Raw genomic sequence first — 20,321 nt, 5'->3', positions numbered from 1 at the left:
CATTGTAATGATCTATTGTCCAAGATCATCAGTGCTATGGCTCCTAAACTCTCTTTCCCATATACCACTTCTAAAGCCACCATAGTTTATAGATGACAGTGACTCATTGCATGTTAGGTAGCACCATTGGCAAAATTACACTCCAGTTATGGTTGAGAAAGTTTTCAAATTCTTGTACTATAGATGAAGTGGAATTAAAAAAAAACCACGTGATAAATCTGCTTCAGTGGAATTCTAATGCTGCTTGCTAACAGATAAATCATTGCAGGTTCCACTTAAACCATGTTAGGTTTCTCTTACTGTAGCAAAATTTTCTGTTGATTTCCTGGATTAGATCAGAATCAGACAGTCAGGCATGTTTACATTAGATGAAATTCAATGTTCTTGTCAGTATGCTTAGACTAAAAACAATTCTCTAGTGTCTAAGGACAATGACAGGTAATAATCCAGTGTTCTTCGAGTTCTCCCGTGATTAATGGACATGAGTTGTATTACCAGATTAAACAAGCCAAAAAAAAATTCTAAAAAAAAATGATGTCTGAAACACATACTTTTCTCCCCCCCCTTTTTTTTTTTTCTTCCAAAAACAATCATAAAAACAAACAAAGAAACAAACAAAAACAAAAAGTAAATCTCAACAAAAAGTGCATGAAGAGATTTTGCAGTGAAATATTGGATGGCATGTTGTGTAGCATATCTGATACACTGGATTTTTCTATGTGCGTTTATGGAGAGTTTCTTTAAGGGTTTCTAGGGCAGGTCTGGAAGCAATGTGCAAGCAGAGCAATAATCCACTGATTTGTTAAAACCCTGTGCTGCTGATGGCCTTAGATATTTTGGTCAGTATTGTGTCTGCTCCTGTGTTTTTGCACACAATAATAATAGTAAATAAGCAAAGTTAATAGTGATTAACTATTTCCAAGGTTTCCCAAAATGCTATTTTAGGGATATTCTCTAATTGAAGACTGGTGTTCAAATCTCAGCTTGAAGATTCACATTGAAGTTTAATGAAGCCTTTTAGCTGAGAACAACAAAAAAGATTGTGGAAAAAAACAAGTGGAAAAGATGAATCTGTTCAAAACTTTTGAGGTGGGCAGCAAAATACATTGTAAATCCCACTAAGTCCAGAATCAACAAGGAAAATGACATAATAATTGTAAGGGTTGATCTGGGTTCTTCTGAGCAATGAGAGATATATTTATACTGCAAAAACATGTAATATATCACTGTAATTTTGTATTTATGAGCAAAAGTTCTTAAGGTTGAAAGCTTACTAAACAGGTAAGTAACAGAGAAAGAGTACTTCAACGTTGTGTATAAACCAAGCAAGCTTTATGTCCTGTGTACCTTAGTAGCTCCCTCTCTAAAAAGTAAGCCTATTTTTGAAAAGGAAATACATATGCATTTACTTCACTAGACTGGGGCTGTGGAGTCATTGCATTGAATGTGTCAAATCTGTCACCATATAGTTATCTTTTAAAAGATACATAGTCACTTGAAATATGTTTCTTCCTATGAGTAATGCTGATAAAACATAACCAACTATTCAATCACAGTGGTAATGCCAGTGACAGAAATCAAACCAAGCGATATATTTCATTCTAGACTCTTACAGCCCAATAACATTACTCTCTAACTCCAAATGAGACAGATTACATGCAGCTATAGAAATTTTAGAATTCCTATTAGGATTGAAGTTTGGAGCTTGATAGAGCTGTTTCTAGAAACAAACTAGGCACTTCATAAAATTCAAGTAGATGCTTCCTAAATACCAAACTCAGGATCTGGTTTTCAGGGTTGAGACCTGTCATTGGAATTATTCTGCTCTATTTTTAATACATAGCATGTCCTTAAGCATAACTTTGCATAAAGTAGCATTAAAGCATAACTTTGAAATAATTCTCATATATAAAAATGGTATAGGAAAAGAGTTATTTGGAATAAAATGGACCATTTTATTTCCTTAATGTTTTCCTGTGCAAAAATTTAAATGATAGTGAAAATGGTATTTTTCTTTTATAATGATTATGAAAAAAACCCAGACATTGGTACAGATTAACCTATATGTACAGTGATTGTTTGTGGTGTAAATGGACTTTGTGCATAAAATAATGTTATCTTTAACAACCTGCTCTGCTTAGCAGAATCTCCTTAATTTATAAATGTAACTGCTTCAGAACATTCCTTCTTGCTTTCTTTTCAAACAGACTTTTTTTTCTTCTTCTTGTAGGGTTCTGATGACCTTGATGGGTATTATATCCTGCTTCTATTGTTCTAGTGCCCCAGCTAGAGTCTCTGATAGTTTGCTGATGTTTTCTGTGTTGTGTTTGCGATGACAAATTTGACAAGCTATAAATACTTCTGTAGTACTACGGATTAAATTTTTATGTTGTATCTCATTTGATTCTTAGTTTATTAGTTCTAATATTCATGATATGACTGTCAGGTAAAATTGAAGTCAGAATAAATAAAGAAGAAATAATGAATAAAGAGGTATTGCTGATAAAGGGATACTGTCACTCTTTATGAACCCGTTTTTTCTATTACAGAACAAAGATCAACTCTATTATTTTTTCAAGGACATTTCACTCAAACTTAACACATTTGCATGAAAACCCTTTTATTAAAATTAACAGAAAAAATGTTTTACTCACTAAAAAGATTATTGAATTAGTTATGAAAAGGAAATGTTCCTACCACTAGAAAAACCCATCTCAGTATTTATTTTATTTTATTTTATTTTATTTTATTTTATTTTATTTTATTTTATTTTATTTTATTTTATTTTATTTTATTTTATTTTATTTTATTTTATTTTAGTGAAAGTTTAAGTGCCTAACACAACAATGAATTTTGAATTCAGTAAGCCAAGTAGCTAACTAAAAATCCATTGACTGTAAGCAACATGGCAAAGGGCAACATCATCTGAAAACAAAACCACATTAAATTATCTACAGAATCTTTGCTTATGTGTTCCAAAAGAGGGCAGCAAATATCTGCATATCTCATGCTCTTCATTTCTGGTCAGCAATGGTCACCGATGGCAGACTGTTGCAGACCTTTCCTATATTAAGGTACCTGGTGTGATTGGAAAGGAATTTTAAGAAAAGGGGTATAAACCTGATTAGCTCATCTGTATACATCCTCTGAAATATTAGAAAGAAGAAGGCATGCTGTACTTTATTTTATTCTAGTCTGCTAAAATATAATTCAGAATAGACAGCAAAATAGTACGTGCAATCTCTTGAAGGCTCTTTTATACCTGTATTAAATTTAGTCTGTCTTTTGTCTCCCTTACAATAGTGAAAGCCTAGTATAAAAATAAATAGGCACTCCCTTCAGACCACAGGTCCATGCAGGAAAAAAAGAAAAAAAAATATTTTGCAATATGGAATTAGATTCTTTAGAGTGCAGTAGTGGGGATGTAGAACCAATATGCTGTTTCAGAAAGGCTGACGAGAAAAAAAAAGGATGAAATTAAGACTTTCTTCTAAAAAGTTTATACACAGGGACCACAATGCTGCTGCTTCTCACAGGAAAACATGAAAAATGTAAAGTATATATATATATAAGTATATATATATATATATAAATAAGTATATATATATAAGTATATATAAATATATATATATATAAATAGTATATATATATAGTATATAGTATATATAAATAGTATATATATATAAGTATATATATATATAAGTATATATATATATAAAGTATATATATATATATATATATATATATAATTTATTGAATATTTAACTGCTAACATTACTCCTCCTCCTAAAGATAGCATACTAACACTCATCACTGTGAATGTGTATTCTCATGTCCATTCTTGCACACACTTATGCAAGCTTTTGTGAATTTCCTTTCAGCTATTCATTTTCCACTTGTTTGCATGGATGTTTATTACAAAAGTAGCTAGTCTTTGCAAGGAAAGATAAGGAAGGAAAAAAATTCAATGGCCATATAAAAGCAAAGAAGTAATTCAAAATACCTCTGTGTGTGTGTCTCTTTCTCTCTCTCTGGAGAAAAGAATTTGTACTTTTGAGATTTCTATGATATTTCTGATTGTTATTATTATTTCAAATTCAGAGTGACTTATAGTAGAATTCTTTGAAAATAACAACATAATATATTAAAGATGTTTTGCCTCACTTTTGTGGAAGGAAGACATTTCATAGAAAAGTGTTTAGGAATGGCTTGCAAGGATAGAAGGTAAAGCTGTAAGCTGTATGTTTGAATTAATAAGGTGTAATGTCAGAAGGCATATTGTGTGTTTTGAATAAAACACCTTGAAATATGTATATGTTGGTAAATTCTTGTACTGCTGAAGTGTTTGAATTCTGTGCATTTGTTCAGTTGCCTGACAATTTATTTTACCACTGAACTGGAACATAGCCTAAAAAATGTCAAGGATGCTATGTTCAGCATGTTAGAAGGCTTTCAGTCTATCCATTTTTATTTTGTTTTCCAGTGTATTAATATTATGTGTCTCCTTTAAAAACATTTGGATTTTCTGCAAGTTATTTCACTTGTTACTGATTGGCTGAAGTTTCCTCTTAGACCCCCATATTCGTATCTAAAATGCGCAGATCGTGGATGATTTCAAACTTAAAGCAGGTCACCTGAGGACTTTTCCAGCCAAGGTTTCAAAACCTACAAGAATAGAGATTTCACAGACTCTGTGGGCAACCCATTTCAGTATTTAACAACCCTCATGGGGAAGAATTGTCTGTTTGTCCAGCTGGAATTTTCCTTGTTAGATTTTATACCTGTTGTCGCTTCTCTTTCCACTCTGCACCTCATAGAAGAGTCAGCTCTACATCTTCTCAATGACTCCTCTTCATATATGCTCTAAAATATCTGTAAGATTATTAGAGCTAAAATGAAAAGTTATTTCCCTAGCTTTATTTAACAGGAAGGAAAAGCTATTGCTGCATAAAACTGTAAACTCTAGTGTGTCTGATGGTTTTCTGTCTCTGATCATCACTTAAAATCAAGCATCTGTCACACTTCATATTTATTGAAGTCAATCAAAATTTTGGACGTGAATGAACAAGTTAAAACATTCAGAAAAGTTCTATATTTCAGATCAGCTGAATCTGAAAGCCTTCAAAAGCTGACCAATGATTTGAGTGTTATCAAAAATTTGAAAAATCAAAGTGCAAATATGTTGCCTGCATTTTTAAAAGGAAAATAAGCTGTTGAAGAATTATAGACCTGCTAATGCTAATATCTATTCATATAATAATATTGGAATGAAAAATCAATGAAATGTTGCATGCATTTGGAACAAAACACAGAAAGGAATAATGACCATCACTGGTTGTTCAAGACCAAATTGGTGAGATGCCCTATTACAGCATACTAAAAGACATCATAGATAAAAAACAGAGAGTTTATATTCTGATTTAAGTGAGGCTTATGGTTCATTCTGCATCACTATAAGCTGATCACAGTCAAAATGAAAAGAGACAGTGGCACTGGTTGTAAGTTGAAATCAAAACATTTTGGGGGGTAGAAAAGTTCTATAGGGTAAGTTAGCATTCACTTTAATGTATGACCTGGATGATGAAATGGAGAGGATGGTGACCCCATTTGATGTTTCCTGTCTCTCTCTGAGACAGGAAAAGTACAAGGATGCTGAATTGAATTAAAACTCAAAATCATCCTAAATTCATAGGATTAGAATAATATTCAGTAGGGACTAAAATCTCCAAGTGATCAGAAATATTTAATTGCATGTACAGAGTGTGGGGAAAACTAGGTATAAATTATTTCAAAAAGTCCCAGAGGTTATTGTAAATCGCAAGTATGAATCAACAATATTTTGTTATTCTGAGAAAAGAAAAATGCTATATGTGGATGTATAAATAGGAGAATAGATGATAAAACATGAGAAAATCCTTCTGCTGTGTGTAGCACTGATAAAGCCTTAATAGCAGTGTGACATCCAGCTATGGACATCACACTTCAAAAGAATTGTGGACCATTCTACTACAGTTTGAAACAGATCTATAAGAATTAGAGTGATTTAGGAAGTTTGATCATTAAGAAAAGTTTGATTGAACTGTAATTACTTATTTTAATGAAATTTGATCGTGATGACTTTCATATATACACAGAGAAGGGAAAAATGTACTGTTTGTAACCATGATGAGGAGAAAAAAGAGGTCATGGCCTAAACTGCAAAAAAAAACATCTAGCTAAGACATTAGGAAGACAAGGTACTACTACTACCTCGAGTAGTAATGAGGGAGAAGCAACAAAACTGCATGCTTCAGAAGGCTGAGGAATTCCTATCATTAGAGATTTCAAATGGATTAGGCAAACATCCGTCAGGAAAGAGGTAGGGTTGGATGAGACTGTCCTGGGATAAACGGATTCAGTAAAAGGAAGCAGAGATGATATCCCCTGCAGTACAGTTGGTTTTCTGGGTGGGACTTAGGCATTTGCCTTCAGGACGATTCCCCAAATGATGGAAAACTTCAGATTTCCTTATGCCATTCTACTCTTTAAAGAATTACTTTTCATAAATCTGTCTCTGGAAAAAATGCATGTATTTAGTTTATACAGAAAAGTAAATGTTCCATTTCCTAATAAGTAGGCTAAAATTTCAGTGAAACCTGTTAGAAGGAAATGGAACCTGGTCCTGTTGGTTAGAAATTGAAATTGTTTTGTTTTCCTCTTCCTTTTTTTTTTTTTTTTAAATTTATAGAACAATTGGTCTTGATATTTCCTTCAACATTTTTTAATTCTCACTCAGTAGCTAAATAAATGTAAACAATTACGATGCTTATGTTGCTACTGCAACTAATTGTAATATTAAATTCCCCCTGTGAGTGGAATTTTAATGTTCTTGGTGGCGTTTTGTCAGCAATTTTCCTGCTGTTTAAAAGATCAGTGCCTAATGGGATTAAGGTGGATAATCAAATCTCAAACTGGAATCTGGGTATGAGGTTTGGATGCCTGTGGAGTACTTCCTTACTGAATATGAATGAAAGATGTTCAGTGCTTAGAGTGGAGAAAAATAAATTGAAGACTATTTTTTTTCACACTGTGATATTACCTTAGACTTCTTGACAAGGAACAGGGATTTCCTTCTTAATAGTCAGGCCATTAAACAATATGCAGAATAAATCCAGTTTATCATACAATATCTGGTATTGAAATAATATTTCAAGTGATAGAATAGTTCACCTGGAAGAAACCTACACAGATCATCAAGTCCAAATGCCTGACCAATTCAGGGCTAACCAAAAGTTAAAGCATATTGGTGAGGACATTGCTCAAATGCCTCTCGAACTCTAATAAGTATGGGGCATCAACCACCTCTCTAGGAAGCCTATTCCAGTGTTTGACCACCCTCATGGTAAAAAAAATAAATCACAATAGCAAGTCTGAACCGCCCCTGTCACAACTTTGTGACATGCCCACACATCCCCGTGACCAGAAACCAGCACCTCTCTCTCTGCTTCTCCTCCTTAGGAAGATGCTGTGAGCAATGAGGCTGTTGCTGAGCCTCCTCTTCTTCAAACTGGACAACCCAAGTGTCCTCAGCCTCTCCTCACAGGACATGATTTCTGGCCCTGTTACCAGCCCTGTTGCCCTCCTCTGGATGCTTTCATCCTTAGTATATTGTGGAGACTAGAGCTGCTCACAATATTCAAGGTGAGGCCACACCAATGCTAAGTATAACAGGAGAATCACCTCTTCTGACTGTCTAGCTATGCTGTGATTAATACACCTCAAAATGCTGTTTGCCCCCTTGGCTGCCAGGGCACACTGCTGGCTCATGTGGTGCCTGCTGTCAACCATGTTCCTTTCTGCTGAGCTGCTCCCCAGCCACTTATCTCCTATCATCTGCTTGTGTCCAGCATTGCTCAGTCCCAGGGGCAGCACCCAGCATTTTCCTTTGTTGGACTTCATGTAATTGTCCGATTTTATAGTATATTACAATATTCTGAAGATGTTGCAATCTGTATGTTCCTGCAATTTTTAAAGCAGTATTGAACTCATTCTTGTTTTCTCCTACATCTTAAGCTTTGCTTATAAGCATACAGTGCTGTTGGTAATGATTTCGACTCTCTCATCTAAGAGAGAACTCTGGGATGTCAATACTATCACAGAATCACAGAATTTTAGGGGCTGAAAGGGACCTCAAGAGATCATCGTGGCCAGCCCCTCTACCAAAGCAGGTTACCTAGAGCAGGTTGCTCAGGTAGGCCTCCAGACAAGCCTTGAATGTCTCCAGAGATGGAGACTCAACAACCTCCCTGGGCAGCTTGTCCCATCAACTGTTATCAGAACTGATCTGAGTACTGTTTTTTTTTTTTTTTTAAGCTGTAACATAGTGACAGACAAGGCAACCTGGAGGAAAGCATAGCCATCTGGAAATTATCTTATAAGTTTAATTTGTTATGGTCTATGGGTAAGTGTCTTCACCACCCTCTCCCCTTGCTTCACTGTTTTATCTGAAGAATTTCCTTTCATCAGAAATAATAGTGCTTATATAGATGATTATTATTGTAGTGGTTGACAAAGGAACAGAGGACCATATGCTGTGTCTGAGCTGAATGTTTATGCTTTGTAGCTAAGATCAGTAACAGATAAATGTTCTCTGAAGTTTCATTGTGAGAAGCATATATACCATGTGTTGCTCTTTGCTTAAACGTGTTTGGTCCAGAATATTTTCAGATTTATTCAATGGCATTTTCTTAGTTTTGGAACTATGAATTGTCCTGCAGTAGAGCAAAGGCTACCTTCCCAAAGGCAGTTATTTCTATCTATTGGTATCTGAAGCTTTACTAACATACAGCAGCATATATCTTGACACTGGTATGTAAACTTAAATGACTGTGAAAATGAATCTTAAGTAAATTTATGTGTACTTAAAACTGTGAGTAAATGCTGAATTTTAATATATTTTATCAGGCTGTTACACAACTAGCTTAATTTACAGAATCACAGAATAACAGAATAGTTAAAGTTGGGAGGGACTCTGGAAGTCCTGACCGAACCCTCCTTTGCTTAACCAGGGACACCTAGAAATGGTTGCCCAGGACCATGTCCAGGCAGCTTTTGAAAATCTCCAGGGAGGGAGACACCACAACATCTCTGGGCAACCTGTTTGAGTGTTCTGTCACCTGCACAGTAAAGAAGTGCTTCCTGATATTCAGATGGAACCTCCTGTGTTCCAGTTTGTGTCTGTTGCCTCTTGTCCTGGCACTGAGCACTAGCACTGAAAAGAGCCTGCCTCTATCCTCTTTGCACCCCCTCTTTCAGGTTATATACTGATGAGATTCCTCCCAAGCCTTCTCTTCTTCAGGCTGAGCAGTCCCAACTCACAGGAGAAGTGCTCCAGTTCCTTGATCATCTTGGTGGCCCTACATTAGACTTTTTCCATTACGTCTATGTCTCTCTTGTACCAGGATGCCCAGTACTGGACACAGTGCTCCAGGTGCAGCCTCTTCAATGCCAAACAGAGCAGAAAGATTGCCTCTTTTGACCAGCAGGGGATACTTTGTCTAAATTCAAGTCTTAGAGCAGGGCAACTTAATATATTTCAGTTTCAGAGTACTTATGATTTCTAGCTGATTTTTCTTTCACAACTGTTTAATACTTACATAACTCTTTCAAAGCACTAACTATATGCCTGTTATAAGACAGTGGAGTGTAAGACCTTATATGTCTGTTACACTATTGTATCTATTTCTAATATTATTTACAAACACTTAAAAAATATTTAAAATATTTAAAAATATTTATAGCAATTTGTAAACAACCTGTAAATGGGGTACATTCTTATTATATTTATAGCAGTTGTTTAATATATTTCCTAGGTAGTCTTTTTATTATTATTATTATTTTTTTTTATTTGAAATTATTTTTTTTTTTTTTTAATTTAAAAAAAAAATAGGATTTTGTTCCCTGTCTAGTAGCATCAAATGTTTCTACTGACGTTTTCCCAGACTTCTTGGCAATGCTTTGTAATCATGCAATGTAGTTCAACTCTTGTTGAAATCAATGAGATTTTTCCAAGTACCTCAGTGCCTCTAGCAAAAAAATAATATTCTTAGCATGAACTGCTTTGCTTAGTTCTTGTTTTAAAATAGCTTTTCATAGAGGTGTCTCTATACCAATGCAGACTGTCTAGCATTCATATTTTCTTAACTAGAAGATAACATTTAGCAATGAGGAAATATTTATTTATTTATTTTCTGCAGAAAAGATGATCTTAATTTCTTTTACATGAAAAATTTCAGTGCTAACAGTAAAGTCTCGTCTCATATTTCTCATTTTTCCTCTTGTAACTTTAACATTTCATACTGAATGGATGTGATTATTACTAAATAAGAATATTCACAGAAATAATTCAGATGCAGTTCCCAATACTGAAACCAAAACCACTAAATAGTTTTGGACAAAATTATGTTTTGTTGTTTACACACTTGTGGGTCTGACTTTTACAAATGAAGAGAACCTCTACTAATGTAGAATCATAGAATAGAACCATAGAATCACTTAGGTTGGAAAATACCTCTAAGATCATCAAATCCAACCATTAACCTAGCACTGCCAAGTCTACCACTAAACTATGTCACTAACCATCACATATTCCGAAGACCTCTAGGGATGGTGACTCAACCACTTCCCTGAGCAGCCTGTTCCAATGTCTCACAACCCAGTCAATGAAGAATTTTTTCCTAATATCCAACCTAAACCTCCCCTGGTACAACTTGAGGCTGTTTCCTCTTGTCCTATCACTTGTTGCTTGGGAGAAGAGATGGATCCCCAACCTGCTACAACCTCCTTTGAGGTAGTTGTAAAGACTGATAAGATACCCCCCGAGCTTCCTACTCTCTAGGCTAAACAAACCCAGTTCTCTCAGCTGCTCTTCATAAGATTTGCTCTCTAGACCCTTTAGCAGCTTTGTTGCCCTTCTTTGGACATGATCCAGCACCCTGATATCCTCTTATAGTGAGGATAAAACCCAAAACGGAAAACAGTGTTCAAGGTGCAGCCTCCCCAGGGCTGAGTACAGAGGGACAATAACTTCACTATTGTTGCTTACCACTGTATTTCTGATCCAAGCCAGAATGCTGTTGGCCTTCTTGGCCACCTGAGCACACTGATGGCTCATATTCAGCCGGCCATCAACCAATACTCCCAGGGCCCTTTCCACTGAGCAGCTTTCCAGCCACTCTTACCCTGGCCTGTAGAGTTGCATGGGATTATTGTGTCCCAAGTGCAGGACCCATCACTTGGCCTTGTTGAACCTTGGCCCATTGGTCCAGCCCATCCAGATCCCTCTGCAGAGCCTTTCTACCCTCAGGCAGACCAATGCTCACGCCTAACTTGGTGTTTGCAAAATATCCTCAGGGTGTTCTGTGTGATCTTAAGACATGTCGCACAATTGAGTAATTTACAAAGGCAGAATAAAAAGAATATCAAATCAATATCATAAATGACAGCTGTCAATATTTAAAATAGAAAATACACATACATATGCAATTTAAGTTGGGCGAGGTCTTGAAGATAAGATGAGTAGAAATGTTATTACTATCAACTGAGAAATCACAAACCATACGATAAAATTTTTGGATGAGTACTACACTTTATCTAGCAGAAAACAATGTAGCTTCATGACCTCTGTAGAGCTATACTGATGTACATGTATATTTTCTGAGGATATGACCCAACTCATTCCAGACTTCAACATCTGAACACTGCAAACCACATGCAATAAAACTGTGTAGAAATAAAATGCATTGCCTAGCCCATTTTTTATATAGCCATGTTCATGTAGAGTGAAAACTGATCTCTGCAAGAGGAGTGGAAGCACTCAACAACACTGACACGTAAGGAGCAGGAAAGGCTTTGCATTTGAACACTGCCCATTACATAGCAGGTTATGCTTTCTGTAATATATTGTTCAGGATACTTTTTTACAAAGTACTAGGGGTAAAATGAGTACTGATTCATTTTATATCTTGTACTATGTAGCATGTTCTTATACTCACAATGCTATAAAGATACAGATTAAAATGGTCTTGTAGGTGCTGGACATTCAATGCCAGAAAGACTGTGCAGTGCTGTGGCCTGAAAGCTCAGACAAATGTAATTATACCTATCACCAGAAGAAACTGAAATCTCAATCCCACAATTATACCACCTAGCAATGTTCTTCAGCTTCCTGTCAGTTGTTCCAATGCCCCATGTATACGGTATCAGTTTAAAACACTGTGTGCCTCATCCTGCCTGTTCTTCATCTTCCTACACAGCACTTTATATGCAGTATCCTTTGGGAGCCTGTTGGGATAGAGTATAACTATGCTGTAGTCATGGTTTCTGTGGGCATTCCCCTGCTGATGTACACAAGACAATTGATGATAACTGTATTATTGCAACTTTTGCTGGTGATATTGCTGATTGAACGATCTCTTTCTGTTGTTCATCTCCACCATTTCCCTCATCATTTTACAGCCCTTTTCCCCCTTTCTTGTTTTGCATCCCAGCTGAGCAGTCTCTGATTGCCGATTAACTCTGGTGAGTCTCCTGAAACATAAGCAATTTGCTCAACTTTGTATGTCATGTGTTCAGATTCCAAGTTATGATGATGATTGCACGTTTAGTTTAAAAGTATTTTGCACCCACTTTCATTGCTTATTCAAGTCCTATAAATAAGAAAATTTGAAATGCATCTCTTCTCTTCTGCTGTTGATTGACTGAGCCCCCTGAGGCATAACTGTCTCTAGAGGGCTTAATGAGATGACAAATCATTCAGCCTTAAGCTTGTAGGAGACCTGTTATGAACATCAGCACTGGGTGCATAGTTACAAGCTATAAATGTGATAACGTTTACTATCTATACAAAGAAGCAGTGTAATTTATTGAAAACAATGCAAGTAACAAGGCATTGTAAGAAGCTCTTCTTTCCCTTTCATTTCTCCTCTTTTAATGTTGATTGCAAGATTTCACCTAGCCATTGGACCAACAGTAAGTCTGACACATGCTCTGTGCCCTTTCTAGGAAGATAGTTCTTATCTATTTCCCTGTCATGAATTCAGTTCCACATTTGCTTTGTGACTGTTAAGTCTGCTGCTTTCATCCAGAAAGATGGCAATGTGGAAAGTCTTAACAGATGAGTGTGATCCTTTTATTTGCTTACATGAAGGCTGCCTCCCCAAAGATAATGATGCAAGCATAACTGAGGGAACAATGATATTTATTCCTCTACAGAACCTGTCCAGAAAAGTAAAACAAATGCTGCATTCTCCAGCTTTATCCCCAGGGGGGTGGACTCTTGACCCTGGATAGCAGAGTCATGGCATATTCTTCATAACATTAACTCCTATTATGCTTTTTAACAAAAGATGCCATTATTAGAGTCACTGTTAAGGAAAATATCCCCGTCTAGAGACTAGCAGTTAATAGCGCTTGCTGAGAAAACAGCCATCATCTGAAAGTGAATCCCAATTATTGTTAGTGTGACCCAAATTCAGACCAGCACTGACAAAGAGAGAATGTATGATGAAACGAGAAATCAGAATCACTGCACACAAATCTGTAGGATTGCTTTCCTGTTGTTGAAGCACCACTTAAATATAGAAACATATTTTTCTGATAACTTTGTTTCATTCTTACTTGATTATAAAAATCAATTATCAAATTCAGTTTTATAAAGTGCTTAGAGATAAATTCTGCTGCCGTGATTGCTGTATCTCTGTAGTGCAAGGGAATAATTAACAACATTAACCATCCTTGCCACTCCAAAATTGTATTATTTTACACCAGTTACAGACTAACAGCAAAACAGAGCATCAGGATAAACTAATGCTTTAGACTCTAATATGAGAAAAGAAATCTTTATGAAAACCTTTAGACTGAAAGATTTACTAGGTGTCATTTTAAGGTGCACACCCTTTAGAATTCCCACAGAAAGACTGATGTCCTTCAGCTTATCACATACTTGTATAAAATGAACTTCTGCTCTCTTTTTTTATACCCCCATATCTAAGAATTAGAAGAAGATAATTTGAAAGATAACATCTTGGAGAAATATACTTTTAATGTATTGACTGAGGTTCAATATAATAAAATGCTACCTTTATAGGAAAGAGCTTCAAGGCAGCACAAATTTGAATTTTCTATCAACATCCTGTTTAATTTTTCGTACTTTCCATTAGGTTTCAAATTCTACAGGATAGTATTTTTGTAACAATGTAATAATAAATGTAATACTAATAAGAAATCATGCAATATATTTTTATTTCAATATAGGTTATCTGAAAGCATATCTGAAAACTAAATGTTGGGCATTTGTTGATCTTTAATGATATTTTAAAATTTTCAATAAGTCTTCATTTTACAGAAGTGGAAATCAGAGTTTTCTGCTGTAGAAAAACTCCTGTTCTGGAAAGAAAATAATTTTTTAAAATACCTAGGAATCTCCAGCAAACCTTACTGAGTGGGTCAAGTGCTGTTCTCACTTACACTTTTATTTACACAAAACTGCTTCACTGAAAACCACTTGATTCTTTATACCACAGTCTCAGGAAGAGGCTTACTTCTGCCAAAAGCTCTATATCCAGTTCAAAGTATTACATAGCTACATTTGCAGTTCAGTATTTATATTAATAAAACAAGGGCATGGATTATCTTAAAATAGAACAAATCCCTTTTATGAACTAATATCAATAAGTGCAGCACTGGAGGAATTGATTCCTTCCACAATTGACTGCAATTTCAGTGTGTGCCATGGCCTTTTTCACCTTTGTTGCACAGTGTAATCTGACCCCAGCTGAATTTCTTCATTACTATTGGATTTGCTGTCTCTGTTCTTTTTGCCAGGGTTTGTCATCAGCCCATTTGGTCTTGAATTGTTGTTGTTTATTATTATTATTAATCTTTTTTTTTTGCTACCTGCTTTTGTCTTGTCTACCTGTTTTCAGAGTTTTCTTCATCCCTTGGTGCACTTCCCTTTGCAAGGCTCTTCCTGACAGCTTTCCAACTATATGTTAAGCTGAGTATCCATGCAAGCTGTCAGTACTTCTTAGAGGGTCAATGGAGTCAGTTTTCAGAGACTCAGGAATCTTCTCTCAGTACCTGCTACTGCCACTACTCCATTCAAAAGTGCTGCAGAAAGCTTTTGTGTTATTCAAAAGTATTAGCTGTGATCCAGGTTTTTAGTCACATATTATCCAATTGTTTAATCAAACTCTTGTGAAATTTATGCAGACAATAATTACTGTGAAAAGGAGACGGAAGCTTCTCAAAAGAAAATAGCATAACTCAAATTCTTAAAACCCTATCTACTTACAATGAGGCAAATACGAATGATTTGTGTATGTGCAACATGAGAAATTACCAATTGCATGTCTTGAAACTAGTCCAAAAATCATGAATATGACTTGCTGACTTCACAATCTCATATTTTGCAGTCTGAGTACTTCTGTAAGATTTCCAAAGAAATACAAAATAACATTTTAAACTAAGCTTAATTAGATACTAAAACAACTACAGTGAGTCTGCAATGTAGGTAAAGGTAGGTAAGTAGCTGCTCCAGATCTTGTGTTTTTTTTCTTTTTCTTTTTCTTTTTCTTTTTCTTTTTCTTTTTCTTTTTCTTTTTCTTTTTCTTTTTCTTTTTCTTTTTCTTTTTCTTTTTCTTTTTTCTTTTTCTTTTTCTTTTTCTTTTTCTTTTTCTTTTTCTTTTTCTTTTTCTTTTTCTTTTTCTTTTTCTTTTTCTTTCTTTTTCTTTTTCTTTTTCTTTTTCTTTTTCTTTTTCTTTTTCTTTTTCTTTTTCTTTTTCTTTTTCTTTTTCTTTTTCTTTTTCTTTTTCTTTTTCTTTTTCTTTTTCTTTTTCTTTTTCTTTTTCTTTTTCTTTTTCCATTTTACCTTTACACTGTGCTTTGTTAAGAAATTTTGTTTCTTGCAAACCCTCTGAAGATCATGAAATATGTCAGCCTAATATCTAATAATTAACATTTCAGTTTACAGACCAAATATATGCTCATGATTTCACATAGGATTTCTGAAGTAACTGTTTCAACTTGAGCTTTCATAAGACTTGTCCCTGGATGTCACAAGACTGCCTTGAGATGTAAGAAAAATGTCACTGTCACTAAAACTATATATTATAGGAAGATATAATCCATACTCTTTGCTATTGGCATCTGTGAAAAGGTTGCTTCAGTTAAAGCTGCCATCACATGATCACATTAGGAAAGACTAGAGTCCTGTGTCTTTTATTTTCTCATTTTCCTCCATTGGCTTATGGACCAAAATATTTTGATTTTGATTTTTTTTTGAATGTCAAGCACACCTTGATCTGAAATGTAATTCTGAAAATTGTTTTTTTTTAAATTCTGGTATGGTTTCATAACAATCAATTTGTTACACACTTGTTTTTTCATTCAGCATATTTAACATTGCAAATTGCTCTGCAGTGCAGGTCCTCATCCAAGTAAATAAAACTACGTTGGAAAAATAGCTGTTTTAGAAAAAAAATATATTATTTCTATCTTCCTGCAAGGGACTTTTGATGAATGACTATCCATTCTGGATCATTTATAGAACCATCTTAATTTATTAATGTTCTTATCTATTATTGTTATTGCAGAATTTAAGATTACTTGTCAACATGTTTGGGTATCACATATAGCTCAGTTACACTTAAACACTTGTGTTTGAAGACATACTTGTCAAAAAGAAGCAAAAACACCACATAACTATTCCTTTTTTTTTTTTTCCCCCAGCAGTGTTTTACTAAACCTGCTTCCTATTTTTTTTCATACAACTATCCGTAATGCAGACTTGAAGGACTGTGAAAAATAAACTAAAAAAACAGTAGTCAGGTATAAGTATTTCTACTGATCCTGCCATGCATTGCTGTGCTCCATGACCTGCATCCAGGACCTGCAGACCCTGCTGCAGAACTGCCTACAGATAATGGGTACATCCATTATTTCATTTTCCATCTTTCTTTCTTTCTTTCTTTCTTTCTTTCTTTCTTTCTTTCTTTCTTTCTTTCTTTCTTTCTTTCTTTCTTTCTTTCTTTCTTTCTTTCTTTCTTTCTTTCTTTCTTTCTTTCTTTCTTTCTTTCCTTCCTTCCTTCCTTCCTTCCTTCCTTCCTTCCTTCCTTCCTTCCTTCCTTCCTTCCTTCCTTCCTTCCTTCCTTCCTTCCTTCCTTCCTTCCTTCCTTCCTTCCTTCCTTCCTTCCTTCCTTCTTTCCTTCTTTCCTTCTTTCCTTCTTTCCTTCTTTCCTTCTTTCTTTCCTTCTTTCTTTCCTTCTTTCTTTCCTTCTTTCTTTCCTTCTTTCTTTCCTTCCTTCTTTCCTTCTTTCCTTCTTTCCTTCTTTCCTTCTTTCCTTCTTTCTTTCTTTCTTTCTCTCTCTCTCTCTCTCTCTCTTTCCTTCCTTCCTTCCTTCCTTCCTTCCTTCCTTCCTTCCTTCCTTCCTTCCTTCCTTCCTTCCTTCCTTCCTTCCTTCCTTCCTTCCTTCCTTCCTTCCTTCCTTCCTTCCTTCCCTTCTCTTTTTCTTTCCTTCTTTCTTTTTCTTTCTTTGTGACCAGAAATCAACATCCTGGGTTCAAACAACTTCACAGCAGATCCTGCAGGATTCAGGTGGTATAGGGAGCATGCAGCCCAGAAACCATTCCTATTTTAAGTATTATGTTGGGCATCTAAAAGTTATAGTATCCAAAAACCATAACTGCTTTGAAAAAAATACTCTCTATTGTCGCCATGCATGAATAAAAGATTACTACTGTGAATACTGTGACACTTTGAGCAAGTTTATGAAGAGTATTTTGATCATCTGAATAGGATAGTATAAAATGTAAAAATAATTATAATCATCATTATAGTTGCTATGAAAAGCTTTCTTTTTTTTTTTTTTTTTTTTTTTTTTTCATCATAATAGTCTGTAGTTTATTTTCTCTGATGTTTTCTAGAATTAGTTGTTTATTTAAAAGGTATTTTTCTTCCTGTTCTTTATCTTTATTCTTGGGGAGTTGAAGTTTATAACATTAATTTAGTTTCTCTCTCATGTTTTTCTCATCTCTTATTTTAGTAGTAACAAATTTTCCTCAGGAATGAAGCTTTAATGTCTTTTAATGATGTGTCGTTTACAGAAGAGTGCTCTGGTTGTAGCATATCCACTTCTGCTTTAATTAGACTGCTGCTCTTCTAGGTTCCTTTCATCTTGAAAAGTATATCCAGCCATTCTCTATTTCTTCCTTGCATTTCTTCTCTCTGTTTTCTAATTTTCATGAGAGTTGAAGAGCTTACCTACTTTTAATGTTCTTTGGCTTGAAAGAGCTTGCCTACTAGCTAAAAACAAACAAACAAAAAACCCAACCAATCAACCAACCAAATTCCATCCCCCCATTCCCCCCCGCATAATAAATACACATGCTCAGCAAGCTAAGCTATTTGTTTTTCCATAGAATAAAAGAATAAAGAGATGCACCAGGAATGAAGAAGAGATTCTTTACATTAAAACCTGCGAAATAAAGATTTTGAATTAATTGTATTAGTTATTTGGTATTTCAATTATATCTAGACTTACATAAAATTTATTTTTTATTTTATTTTTTAACCTGGAGAGTACATATGCTATAACATTAATGAGTTTCTTCCCATTTTTCAATGCCCTTTGAATGCAGCATTTACGCTAATCTCCCAAGTCTGTTGATCACAATCTTCCTTTTCTTAAGAACATGCAGAGTCACACTTCTTCTTTTGTGGTCAGGATGAAGCATCTGCTGCCTGTCATCTTCAGTACCATGACAAAGAATGAGAGCTAGAGAGCTATAGACAAAGTGTGCACTTGAGAGATGAGTCCTGGAAAACTGTCAACCCATACGTATATAGGTTTTTCTGGGGTATCTTTCCTTCCCCTCTGCCTTTTTTATAATTATTATTTTTATTTATATTTATTTTCTTTCACACAATTAGCCTTGTCAGCAGTATCATGCTACTGGTCATTGGATGACAATATAAATAAAATAAATATAAATAAATATAAATGTATAAATAAATGAATAAATATATTACATATTATTATACATTATATATTACAACATATTATATATAATATATAATATCTGACGTAATATTCCATATAATATATAATGCGTAATACATTGTGACATATAATATGATAAATAATATATATGAGAAATAATGTATATCAAATCATATTTATTATTTAATATATAATCCGAATATATATATGTGAAATGAAACTTTTTATTCCATCTTGCGTTTTAAAAAAATCAACAAAGTTTTTCAAGGAAGGAAGAGGAGAAGTAATTTTAATGTTCCAGGTCTTCTGGATTTCAGTTCTTGGTTATCTGGGAGAAATAATTAATAATGCACATTTCAGATTGTTAGCAGTTTTAAGAGCATTGAATTCACAAATGGGAAACAGATGGGAAGGTTACTATTGTTTGAACAGTGAAAAACATAACTACTTTAATCATTCACATAATAACAAAGACTCATATTCAGTTGAAAGCAATTTATTCTCAACATTTATACTTTTACAGCAGAATAAGAAAAAGTTAATATTCACATCTACAGAACTACATTTTTGTATTTATTTGAAAATTATTGACAAATAATATGTATATTTTTTATTTTTTTATTTTTTTTTCCCTTAACCTTTATTATCATCATAACTCTACATTACTGAATTAAAACTGACAAATCTGGACAGCTGTGTTTGGTCTTTTGTCAGTGACTTCAAATTGTAAAGTTAAAGTCATGGATTCACATTTTGTACAAATATACAATAGGAGGTTATTTAGGAGTAAACAGTTCCCAGGGGAAAAAAAAAAAAAGAAGACCAAAGAAGAGTGAAAGTGTTCTTTACTTCACACAAACAAAAATGAAACAAAGATGTGGTGTTTTACCTAGAATTACTCAGCAGTTGGCAACAACCCAGCAGTCTTCATCTCAGAAATGGGACTTGGAGAGAAAACAAGAATCTAAAAAATATGGAAGGCACAGTTTTTCCAAGGCATTAGAGAAGGGGAAATGTATTCCAACACTCTTAATCACTTTTTGTTCTCTGAAATTCCAAAATGAATTCTGCTAGAAATTTGCATATTTCTATATATTCGCATATATAATTTGCAATAATTAAGATTTGGCCAGACTTTTTTTTTCCTGATTTTAGGAACAATTTTAGGAGAGAACAATAATTTGTTAAAACATTTTATGAAACACATCCATGACTTCAGATATTTTTTCATAGATGCAACATCATACCAATTACTTTCTGAAAAGACACATAGGCTATAGAGAA

This window comes from Anas acuta, chromosome Z, assembly GCF_963932015.1.
Source record: "Anas acuta chromosome Z, bAnaAcu1.1, whole genome shotgun sequence".
Classification (NCBI taxonomy): domain Eukaryota; kingdom Metazoa; phylum Chordata; class Aves; order Anseriformes; family Anatidae; genus Anas; species Anas acuta.
The sequence above is the reverse complement of the archived record's forward strand: the minus strand, read 5'-3'. Positions refer to the sequence as shown.